This window comes from Microchirus variegatus (assembly GCF_963457635.1).
Source record: "Microchirus variegatus genome assembly, chromosome: 4".
Lineage (NCBI taxonomy): Eukaryota > Metazoa > Chordata > Actinopteri > Pleuronectiformes > Soleidae > Microchirus > Microchirus variegatus.
Window position 1 is genome coordinate 25,978,216 of NC_139805.1, and position 12,877 is coordinate 25,991,092.

The 12,877-nt window shown below is 41.6% G+C and overlaps 1 protein-coding gene across 1 annotated transcript in view; it reads right to left on the reverse strand.

The window, feature by feature from the left end:
* LOC310926157 (uncharacterized protein) overlaps window positions 1-12,877 on the reverse strand; it is a gene marked incomplete at both ends in the record, with an annotated part of 103,980 nt that overhangs the window by 26,829 nt on the left and 64,274 nt on the right. The window lies entirely within an intron of this gene.

The window sequence follows — 12,877 nt, forward strand, 5'->3', positions numbered from 1 at the left end:
TATTTGTGATTGTCTGACTACTTTAGATGTTAGTTAAAACAATAAACTGCTGTGTTTTAAGTGCTGCAGACTCTTGACACACACACACACACACACACACTGCATGTTGGGGTTTTGTTGCTTCCCTCATGGAAGTCTTGGTAATTGTAGCTGGATCCATTATCGGAGAGAGTAAACAAACCCATTATGTCGGAACAACCTCACACCTGTTATGTACATTCAGTCCTCTTTAGCTCAGACTTGGCACTTCAAACAGTTAAATAGAACAAACAAAAAATACATACGTAAACACACATATCAACAGCAAAGGCAGACATGAAAATGCACACATCGGCCCACATTTAAAAACACAGCATAAATGAATGCACCCCAGTCATTAAGTCAGCATGCAAACACTGCCTTAAATCCTTGCCAAATATCGCTTTGCTCTGGAGACAAACCAAACCACTTGAACAGCGTTTGATTAGTGTCTGGAATTCATCTGCAAATGCGCACTTGCCTTGTCCTCTTTCATGGCTGCTATTCATTAATTAGATTCTTTGTGCAACTGAGCTATCCTCAGTGTTTAAGGTTACATCAGGCCCCAGTAAGTGGCTGCCTGATAACAGAATGCATCCATCTTCATTACTCAGCCCTTTCTGTCGAGGCCTGCTCCTCCACAACTGAGCTATGTCAGTAGGTTCTAAGCAACTGATCCATTTCATTGCATTCGGATCCTGAACTTTTGCCTCCTTTGATTTTAGTCACTCTGATTAAATTACTGGGTTGAGGTTTCCAATTCATATCGGGTACTTTGTGGTCTTTTGTCCCTCGAGGTGGATCAGTGGTGTAGTCGGATGAAAACCAGGCACCTTTTTTTTTTCTGTCTTCAGATCACAAGCTCTTTTCACCAATGCACAGTGTCGGATAAACATAACATCTAATTAATTTGCAGCTCCTCAAAAGAAAATGGTGGAAGATGTTGATCAGTGTGGTTCCAAATCCTTAAATAGACAGCATCTTCAAAGGTCTTTTTTGTTCTCCTCCACAAAACAAAGATATTCAGTTTTATCCGTCACTTAAAAGCAAAAGAAAGCAGAACATTTGGAGGGCTAGTTCAGGTCAACCAGTGGCGGTTGCTGATCTTTGAAAGAGGGCATCCTAATTTAAGACCTCTGCACTGGGAACCTGTCTGTGACATGGACACTGTCAGCAGGGACACAAGGAAAATCAGAATTCAACCACAGCATTTACTGACTGGAAAATGGACTGTGTTGCCCTTTTGTACACTGCACACTCCTGCAAATCACCAATTCTAGATTGTGGCACACAGGAGATGTTGACCACCACTGTCTTCATCAGTAACTTCAGATGTGTTATGTTGAGCCTTTAGCGTTTGAATCCTTTAATTTGATTTTCCAATAAGGTACAAACTTAACAAACAAGACAGCAGTTGACCAGCAGCTCCTGTGTCCCCATAAGCTAAAAACGCTGATTTATTTGTATGGAGTTTGGTGCAGGAGAGTGAGAGGTTAACAAACTTCAGTTTCTCACCAGAAAAGTTGTCTCAGAGCAAGATAAAGCAGCAACTATATTCTTAGGATATTGTGGACTTAAGCTGGCAGACATTTTATGAGGTGAGCTTGTTGCTAAATTGCTAAAATATGGGTGAATTTCAGGCTAGAGTCACAGAATCATCGGGAACGTCTCAATAACCCTGAACTTAAATGACCAAAAAAAATGACCTTACATTTATTTTGTCAATTAAAAGATGATTATTAAGCAATAGTTGCCTTAGTTTGAGCAAAAGGAGCCATATTAGTTTTTAAATGAATACAGTTGATTAAAGCAAAAAATGTTAACTATTCTCGGATGATTTCCAACATGTCTCTTGACAGTCTACAGCTGCAGATCACATTCAGGTCATTACATTATTAAAAACTAATCTATTTCAATTAATTTGGAACATGGCAACTAAGAATTCAGAAATGATTACATCTGAAATTAGATTCTTCTCAAATTAATTATTAAATGAATGGCATACATAATCGAAAAGCTACTGTTGCATTAATGAATCTTCTTTTTGCGTCCGGTTGCGTAATGCAAACCATGTTTCCCGTGTTCCTGCTGCAAGCAGAGACTTTTTTTAATTTTTTTAGAGAAGCTTATTCCATCCTTTCTGCCAAAGAAAGCCCAGACATTAAGATAAATGTCTTCACAAACCAAAACACCTGTTTTCAATCTGAGAGGAAATATGAATACACTCCACTCCCCTGGTAACAACAGCGTTGCCACACAGTGAAGGCCTTCTTTTGTTATTAGAGAACATGAGCCTGATAACAGTGGTCAGTGCTTATGGCTTTTTTTTGGGGGGCGACAGAAAGCAATTGGACACTCTTTTGGTGACAATCCTGAAAAGGTGCTTTTAAATGAAGCGGTTAGCGTCACATCCATCAGCGACGTCTCCGCTTTTAGTCCTTTCAAGGTCAAAGCCCGGTTGAATCGGGTTAAAAGCAGCTTGAGATGTGTAGAGCATTCCCTTGGCCAAATTAATTATCTGTGAAGAAGCTGAGTGATGTAACCACGAGGAGACCATCGCATCTGTCTTATCTCCGTGTTCCTTTTGCGTGGAAGCAGATTTTTTAAGTATTTTGGAGGCAAATGATTCAGAGGAAAGGAAAGGAGACGCCAGTGATCCGTCTGTTCCTAGAAAAAACATGATTAAAGATGCACTATATGAGGCTATGTATCACAGAGCCTGGCACACTCACCTGCCCCTTTTCAGGAAGCAACACTGTCTCATCAGAAATTACATTTGCTCTCAGCCTAATCTTAAATTCAAATAACACATGGTAATCCAAACACCACGAACCGAGAGGAAGAGCTATAACTTATAAAGTCAACACTCCATACATTAACCACCGGTTAAAAATCACAGTGTGTTAATTACATCTTGATGTTTTATGACTGTGACCTTTAAACGCTGTACCGATCAATCAATACAGGGAAAGGATGACTACTGGGAATATTTAGATCCACAGATTGTGAAAGTAGGGCACTGTTTATCCAAACACAATCATTATTAATCGCCGGACAGTCAACCCAAATACATTTTGCATATTTGCCACACATTATAGAATAACACATACACACTTGTCCAGTGTGGAGATAATTCATTAGCTGTCACATAAGCACAGGAAAAAGGGATGAGGAAAAAAGTATAGCATTGTGGTCATAAAGTCGTTATCAGACGTCTTTGACCTTTCATTTAAATGACTGATATAAAATCAAACACAGGCAATAATTAGAGAAAGGTCTGAGTATTTTTGTCCACTCGCTCATTATCAACATCACCATTAACAAAATGCTAAATGCTTTTCTCGTCTTAATGACCTCTCAAAGCCGCTTCACACCACAGTTTTGCCATTCACCCATTGACGCACACTTTTCATACGGCACATTTATGTGCAGCACATTTTCTCTCACATCTTTCAAACCCATTCACACGCTGCAAGAACAGCTATCAGGAGCAACGTGGGGTTAAGTGACTTGGAGGCAGGAAGTGTAATTATTACATGTCATTTAGCAGACGCTAAGTGCATTTCAACATGGTATTTTTTTTTCGTTGTCGTCATAGACTTAGACGAGGTAGAGTCGAAAGAGATGTGTTTTTAGTCAGCAGTGGAAGATGTGGAGGCTTTCTGCTGTCCAGATGTCGATGGGGAGCTCATGCCACCATTTGGGTAATGCTGGATTCACAGGTTTTACTGCATGACAGTGGGCAGGTCTGACGATCGGTGCTGGAGGTCGCTATCAGAAGTCAGAGCAGTGTCTCTCATGGCTGACTATGTAACAAGAGTTGCTAATGTCGATGAAGTGATGGTTATGTGACGTTTGCCATGCATTGCTAAGTGCACTTGTTGTATGGTGTATTGCATGTCGTCTGATGTCATGATGTCTTGAATGAGCCTGTCAGGCCCACATTTCTGAGGCCCAGTGGTGAGGGGCTCATTACTGCCACTCGCAGGTCAGTCATGTTGGTCAGTGTGAGAGAAATCTGAATTCGGATTGTATTTGTTTTAGTGCTGTCAAACATTAACGTGTCAGCAGCGTTTAACGGCGTCAACGTTAACGCAAGTTAATGCACGACGTGTTTCCAAAACAACTGACTGGAAAAAGATGCGCGTGACGTCATGTTTACGTGACTCCTGATTGTTAAAATGAGTCTGTAAAGTAATGCTAAACTTTAAAAACAGAGGCACACATACGCACTACACAGACCGCTCCAGTTCGACTGTAGGCACGCTTATGGCGCTAAAAGGAGCTAATGCAGCTAACGGAGCTATCTGGTAAACGGTGCTTGGACTCCGGTTTCGCGTCATGTAAACATGATGTCATGCGCGTCTTTTTCCGGTCAGTTGTCATGGAAACATGTCTTGCGTTAACCTATTGCGCAGCACTAATTTGTTTACAGTTAAAACATGCTGCTGCCAGTAAGCCTGCTAGCCCGTTGCTAGCAGGCTTTTTTGACAAGGTGGTTAATTACCATTTTGTTGAAAATATTATTTACAGTATGTTTGATGGTTTACGGACAAAGATATGATACCATGCTAGGTCGAAATAACAAATGCTACAAGCTAACAAGTCAAAAGCTAAGAGCCACTCTGGATGCTAAACATTTGACAAAGAGCTGCTTATGCTTTAGCTTAACCATTGTCAAACAACATATCCTACAGGACTTTGTTGTTAAGAGTTAAATATATTAACTTTAAAAGAGCGTTCTAGCATGTATGTCACTATGGAGATACACACACAGATATATTATACAGCTTATCATACTTGTTTTACCTCATGCTGTATGTATGTATACTTTTCAGTGTGTAGATATGGGAAATTGGTCTAAACACTGCTATGTTACATTCACAAAAAACTTCATTGTTTGGTAGCTTATTTGCATGTTTTTACAATCTTGCGTCAAGGTTTTTGGAAAAGCAAAGGAAACAATCACAACCACCCAGGCTCTCAAAGCTCGACAGAGACAGGGAAGCCACAGCCAGAGTTGGTTTGTGAGGTACGATGACATGCACAGTTCAGGAGGAGGTTTACCCAACAGTCAAATTCCCCTTCAGATGTCAACACAACGTTATAATTACATTCCTGAGGTTTCAGTGCAGTTTCCTGTGTGGTTTGGGTTGGAGTTTTTCAAATATTACTGTTTATCTGCAGTGAAATTTGGAAACAAACTAATTTGCCATTAGTAAAAGTGGCTGCTAAAATATGCGCCAACCACATATTTTTTTTTAAGGAATGATAATGTAGCATACGTGTACCTGCTTCAGTAGAGATCTGTTTTGATTTTCCCTAAAATGCCTCAGTCCTCAGTAACCTTTGACTGATTATTGGTGTATTGACTAACTTAATTTGATATCCTGAGTTCGGGTGCAACACAAATTAAGTGCATAATACGGAAATGCCAAGAGGCTAGCTCCTCACACAGTCTCCTGTGTACCTGCTGCTTGTTTGCTAACAACACGAATGAAGTTCTACTTAGAAGGACCAGACCAGAAAGTCTATTAACTTATTGAGATTAAAAGCCTGATGCCTTCCCACTCACACATCCGTCCTCCTCCTCCTCCCCCTCCTGCCCGACATCACACCTCCAAAGGAGAAAGGTGATTGATGAGAGCCATCAGGCAGCCTGGAATCTCGTCTCTCATTAGACTCCTTATGCATCGAAGCTGTTCCAACACACGCCAGGAAAGCAAGGCGGGGGGGGAGGGAGGGCGAGGTGGTGTCCATGCACCGACTTTTTAAGAAGATAAGTACTCACCCTAAAATATTTACCTTGTACATTAATCTCTGGGAAATTAATTTGCCATTATACCTTCGAGTAGAGAATTTTTATTTTTTTTAATTGAGAAGTGAGCTTTCCACTCCCTACTCTTCATGCTCAGTGATCTCTCTCTCTCTCTCTTTTGACTCACTCGTGGGACTGCTTAGAAATTAATGTCCCAGAGGGAGCACTGTTTGGACAGTCAGGGTGGATCCTATCATCGACCACTGGGGCTCTCTCTCTCCGGGAGGGTTACCGTAGAGAAAATGGTGCTGCATATTGCACTAATGCAGACATGCTCAATCACATTAATGGAAGTGCAGGGCAATATTATGTACTAATTGCCAATGGATAGCAGCATTACTATAATGCGTTGGTGAATGTATGTCTGCACACCCCCGAGTGGGGTCCTTTCTATTCAGATAAATATCCTCATTATACCTGAGACAATAACCAAGATTAACAGTCACAAACAACGTCCTATATCAAAAACAGTTCCACTTCTGCTGTGGCAGAGTCCTGATTAGCTCGTGGGCTGCACGTTTCTGAGCAGACTGAAAATGTTTTCAAGCCTTTGGATCAATTAAACTAACAAAACAATGCACTGCAAATAAGAAATGATATTTGTCCTTAAGTGGTCGGTGAAAGAGAATTGGCCATTTGCGAGCCACATCCGCAGTGTAGATGGTAATGCTAGGCAAGGCGGGGGGAAAGGAAATGCTAAACCTGCCTGTGTGGTATTAAGCTCTTATGACATAGATTATTTACCCTTGGTAACAGACGTTGCTCAGTTGGGAAGCAGCGTTACATCTTTCCAGGAAATTAAGCCCATGTTGTGAGAAAGGATGTTTCAGCGTATGTTTCCAATCTCACTTGAAATTGCCATTTCACAGAAATTGTCAGTGCGTCCCAAATGTTTACATGTGGTGGCTGCAAATGTGACTCACGCGCTTTAGATACAGATCTTCTTTATTACTTTTTGTAGCTGAATTCTACAAATTTCACCCAAATACCCCTCCACGCAGACCCATATGCAGCTGATTTCATTCATTATGCAATGGTCTTGTCTCTCATGTGTAGTAATGATATAATGTCTGTAGTTATATCCTGCATTTGCGTTAGATCCATATATTTTTTTTACCCATTGGATTCAATAGGTAAACACTGCAACAGTGTAAAAAAGATCAATGCCCGTCCCTTGTTTCCATGGATCACTGAATACCTATTGTATTGGGTCCAATACTTTTACAATTAAATCTGTACCAGCACCTTGAATACGGCACCAGTACCCATTGGTACATTTTTCGGTACTTCACTCTCTTTGTAATAACATAAACTTTAGTTTCAAAGGTTTAAGCTGTGAAACGACTCAATTTGATTAGAACAATGGTTCCCAAATGTTTCAAGTCAAAAACCAACAGAATGGTACCATTATTGGTAGTACCCACATAATTTGGTACCATATAAATAGTACTAGGTTTAGCATCTTTAAGCCCAATTTATACTCCTGCGTAACCTACGCAGAGCCCTCCGTCGTCTCCGACACAAAATATCCGTCACTCCGTCAAGGGACAACGGAGACGGCAAGAGCTGCGATTGGTCCTCAGGACAGGCCGAGCGAAGCTGCTCTGTGCCGGCTCACAGTGCGCACCGAGTGTCCACAGAGGCGGAGCTGATCACCACCGACGACGTCGCTGCCAAACTATAAATACTTCATATCTTAATACACAACCCACATGTTTAGACTCTAAATGGCCAATTTCTCGCCTCAAATTATCTTAAAACTGCGTTCCGTGACACAGAAAAGTGAAAAACGGCCACCGTTTCAACAACAACAGTCTTTCTCTCTCTGACGCCATTGCTCACTGTAGCCAAAAGCACAACAACCTTGCGCAGCGACCCTTACTGGGCGGGAAATTGCAGCACGTATATCTGTCTACGACGCAGAAGTATGAAGGCTCGAGGGGTCTCCGTGGTTACGCAGTCGGATAACGCATAACGCAGTCGGAGAAGTATAATGTGGCCTTTAGTCTCAGTCTTTGAGCACAGGATCATGTGTAGCTGTCAAATGCATATGCAACATCCTAAGTGTGCATTTTTATTTTAGCAGGCAGCATTTTTTAAACTGACTCAAATGTTAGCTTAATTAAAACAGAATGTGCCTGTGAGAACAGGAAGACTGACGTGAATACCAAGTGTCACTTGGTGGATGGTCCATTTCAGTGTCATGGCTCCTTGTGGGAAAGTGAAACACGGTATGGGTTGATGTGCGTCTGTGTGTGTGTGGGAGAGAGGGGAAAGACAGACAATGCATTGTGCAAAAGAGTTTGTGTCTGAGAAGCGGCTGCAACGAGGCGAGTTTGTCTGTGACGGTTGGGGTTTTGGTCATCTGCCATCGGATAAGATATCCTGACAAGGCAATCAGAGAGAAACAAATTCTGCAGCCACACGGGTTCAACTCTGTCGTTCTTCACCCTGATGAGCTTTTGAAAAATGGAGTGCAGTTGAAATTGGTTTTGTATGGGAGGCTTCATATCTGTCTCTTGTCAGGATTATTGCCACCTGTCTTCATTGGCTGCAAAGGTCTGTTAATTAATCTGCCTTCTCCTTCTTTGTGGTCAGAGAGGAGGGGGGAGGCTGCTGAACAGAATGCCGTCCTTCCTTCCCAAGCACTAGTCTGTCAGGTGTACTAATCCAAATAAATACTCATGTAATTTAAGATAAGAGGACTGCGATGTTAGGCAGCATCTCTAATCAGTATCATTAAAATACTACATCATGTCTCTCCTCTCTAATTTTATGAGTGAAGTACTTTAATTGGATATTTAATTTAATTCAGTTAATGAAAGTCCTGGGAAATGTTGTTTGAGGGACACTGATATCTCTCGTGATCAATGGAGCTGCAAATAGAGCTTTTCAGATATCCTCTTCTGAGATCACATGTCTGTCTCCATGAGTGCTACTGATCGGAGCAGAATATTAATGGAAACAACTGCAAAATGACTCCTTTCAAATACATGCATATGTAGACTGAAGTGCCTTTTATTAGATACACCATGCTCAGACAGTGGGACAACCTTTTTGCTTTGAGAGCTGGCTTAGTTCTGTGTGATATACATAAGTTACTGGAAACGTTCCTTGGAGATTTAGGTCTGTACTGACATTATAGCATCAAGCATTTCACGTAGATTTGTTGACTAAAAAAATACACGATACAACTCTCTAGTTCCACCACATGCCTGGGGGGGATCTACTGGATTGATATCTGGTGACTGTGGAGGCCATTTGAGTTCAAAGAACTAATTGCCGAGGTTGGGATGATTTCTGCTGGAGGTAGCCATCAGAAGATGGGTACATGAAGGGACAGCAACAATAGCAGCAGACTAAACTGTTGACATACAGCAGAACGCATCCATGATTTCATGTCACCATTTCACCAAATTTCTGACCCTTCCATCTGAATGTGACGGGAGAAATCGATACTCCTGAGACCGGGCAACAATTTTCCAGTCCTATATTGCCCCGATTTTGCTGAGCCTTTTCCAAATAGCTCCAGTTTCTTGTTCTTCGCTGACAGCACTGGCACCTGTTGTGTCGTTCTTATTCTGCTGCATCAGAGTTGGAGGTCAAGTTGTGTCATCAGAGATGGTCTTCTTCATACCTTGGTTGTAACAAGTGGTTATTTGAGTGTCTTGGTTCATTCTCCTCTGACCTCTGGCAACTGTCTACTCTGTCATACTCTAACCAGCCGTGTCTACATGCTCAAATGCGTTGAGTTGGTGCCTTGTGATTATATATCTGCCTTCAGAAGGGGTCGAATAGGTGTATCTAATATAGTGGCTGGTGTATGCAGTGAGATGGGTTCTATAGGGACGTGATCCCTGATAAAAACGTGTCAGCTGATATTAGCAAAGGTAAGTGGAAGCATGCAGGTAGCAGCCCCAGCATTGATAATTTTGACATGGATAGATTAATATGCCACTGGATACAGATGCTGAGCTTATCAGAGTGTGAGTGCTATTAAACAACCGTCAGCTGTGAAGCTGCAAATGAGCAGGAGCAAACTGATTTACTAAACTGAGAAACTGCGAAACCAGAGGCAAGGAAAAAACAGCTCAATGGACTTCGCCTTTCCTTTCTTTTGTTGCAACAAGGCCCAATCACAATCCCGCAGGAACTCGCCATTGGCCTCAGCCACTGCAAAGTGTCAAATTGATCAAGTGCTAGCAGGGATCGTCTGCTGCAGAGTGTCTGCACCTGTGCATTCCTCTAAGTGTCGAGATCCCAGCGATTCCTGACGTGAAGTTTGAACTTGGCCTGCTGTTTGCAGCTCAGACGTACCCAGACATGCCCGGCTGAGAGCGGCTTGTGTTGTACACACACTCCTGTCACTCTCCGTCGTTTGCCTGGAATGTAAACTACCAGTGTCACACTGCCATTATACACCAGGACGGCACATTTTCTGTTGCAGTGCAGGTGCAGTTTGGGGTGCAGCTCTTAAGTGCTGTGCCAAGTTACAGCATGCAACTGATATATGAGAACAATAGCTCATTGGACTCGACTCCGCGCACAATAAAGTTTTTCTTTTCCTTCACAAGTTTGAACAAAGGAAGTCATCAGATAATGTTTATGACATATTTCCCCTGTGAATGCATGCCAGAGTACCTTTAATCAACAGCACTTTACATATGTTTGATTAAAGTAAAAAATGAGCTGTTGTTTCTCCAAGGACATCTTTTTATGTGAAGAATACTTTTTCATTTAGCAGATGCTTGAGTGCAGAACAGTGTTGTTGCCGCCCACAGGTATAATCAACCAGAAAATTAATAATCATTCTGCAGGACTACAATAAATCATCATGCTTTGGACAATTAATAATGGAGGCTTGGAAGCTTGTCTGATTACAATAGTTATGATGCATATCATCAAGATTTAAATTTAACATTTCACAATGGAATTTCAGACACCAGTGCACATTACTGATGTTTAAATTTGGTGCTGGGGCGGGTCATGGGGGGTTGGAGTGATGCTGTGTATCTTCATTTACAACTCAATCAAAACTGCTATTGCTCTTTTGTGGCTATAAGTTTACAGTCCACGCAACTTCTGATGAGCTCATAAGCACATTACAAACTGCACGTGTAAGCTCAATTTGCCTGACTCCAATGACTACGATTGGACATGTTTACGGTTGAAGAACAACATTTTAAATGGCCAGGCTTGAAAAGGGTGCTTGGATCAAGCTCCACATTAGTCTTCAAACAAACCAGTTTCAGGCAGAGTAGAGGACTGGTCAGTGGTCATGTCAAAATCAATCAAGTAAATCTCAATGTCCGTTTCTCTTCAGTTGCTGTAGTTGAAATATTTGATATCTTTGTCTGTTGTTGTATGTGAGCGTCCTAAAAAGATAGATAGATAGATCGATCTATAGATGCTGTATCTAGCTAGCTGCTATCAGACAGATACCAGTAGCTAGCAGTTAGTGCTAGCATTAGCCCATGGTATGGATGTTGCAAATTAGCCTTTTTAGAGGGTCGCATTCCGTGTTCTTGGTTTGTTAAATCCACAAAATAGAAGCAATGTGTACATTTAACAGGATTATTCACTTCAATTACTGCTGATTGATGTGGTTGAGATGTAAATAGGCAGATTGGCAAAGAACCTGTCTGATCAGATGTCATAGCAACAAGTCGTCCTGAACATCACACTATGCTTTCACCTGTTGACAAATAAACAACTGCAGTTATCATTCATTGTCGACCGCTTTATCGTCCACATGAGGGTCACAGGACAGCTGGAGCCAACCCCAGCTGACATAAGGCGAAAAGTCGGGTCTACACCACCATGTGGTGGACTATAGCAATCAACACAAAAAAAAACAATCCCATCTTTTCCAATGCAACCACATAAATTATTAAAATAAGTTCCTGCAGTTGACAAACTACCAGCATGACCCGAGTATGAACCTGAGCTTCCCACAACTTCTCTGAAAACGCCAAGGTTTCCAGTATCATCGCAGCCCAGGTGTGCAGACGTGTTCCACACTGTGAGGATCACTAACACCGGGTCCACTCAGTTTTGACATCCAGCTTTCAAGAGTCAGAGAAGAAAAGCATGAGGGTCCCATACCTGAGCGGGGTAGTCAGCTCATGGAGTGGACATAAACTTCCCCCAACTGACATGTGGTGTGAAGAGGATTAGTTCAAAGCACTCAGCCTTGGCTGACTCACACTTTGTGGAATCACAAAGTAATCTGGAGGCACATTCACTTAGGAGGCAGCTTGATGATCCCGGGCCAGTGATTTATTCATCTTCGGCACGTTGCGAGGCTATAAGAATTTGTCAAGTTAGAATCCTAATTAAAACTGTTAATCACAGATTCCTGTTTGTTCAGCACTCGAGTGAAATGAAAAATGTGATCAAATTATTCATTGCTCCCTTTCAGACAGGTAAGTCAGCATCGCCCCGAGTGTCAGTGTGCTGCGAAAGTTTACCAGGGCGTGTGGAGACTTTCACTCCTGACTTTTTAATTTACTTGATATATAGAAAATTATAAGTTGACATCAACAATTTAACCACCTGATCAGTTTGGATTTATCTATTTATGCAGATCAGCATAAGTTGAGACATTTACGAAATCAGCTCCAGGCAGTGGAAAGTAGTTTATGCAGTGAAGTGGATCAAAGTGAAGGCTGTAGCTTTAATACACAAAGGTAAAGCAACTAATATTCAATACTGCTCACATACATTTTCCATCTAACAGACTCTCCTAAAAGTTTGAACATTTTTGTAAAATACATCCAACTATTGACCTTATTCTGAATTAAATATCAGCAATGTCTCACTTCAGGGGTTGTGTTTGGTGGAGGACGTGGAGGCTGAACTAAAATGCAGCCTAAAAATGAAGGGTCTTTAACCTATGGGAGCTGTTTTTCCCCCTGAAGAATTTTACATATTTTTTGGATGTCTTCCAATACAGTGATTGAGGAATAATTATACTGTATGGTCATTACAGCGTTGTTAAAACAACAAATCTACGACTGCCATTACTGTACCATTACTCAA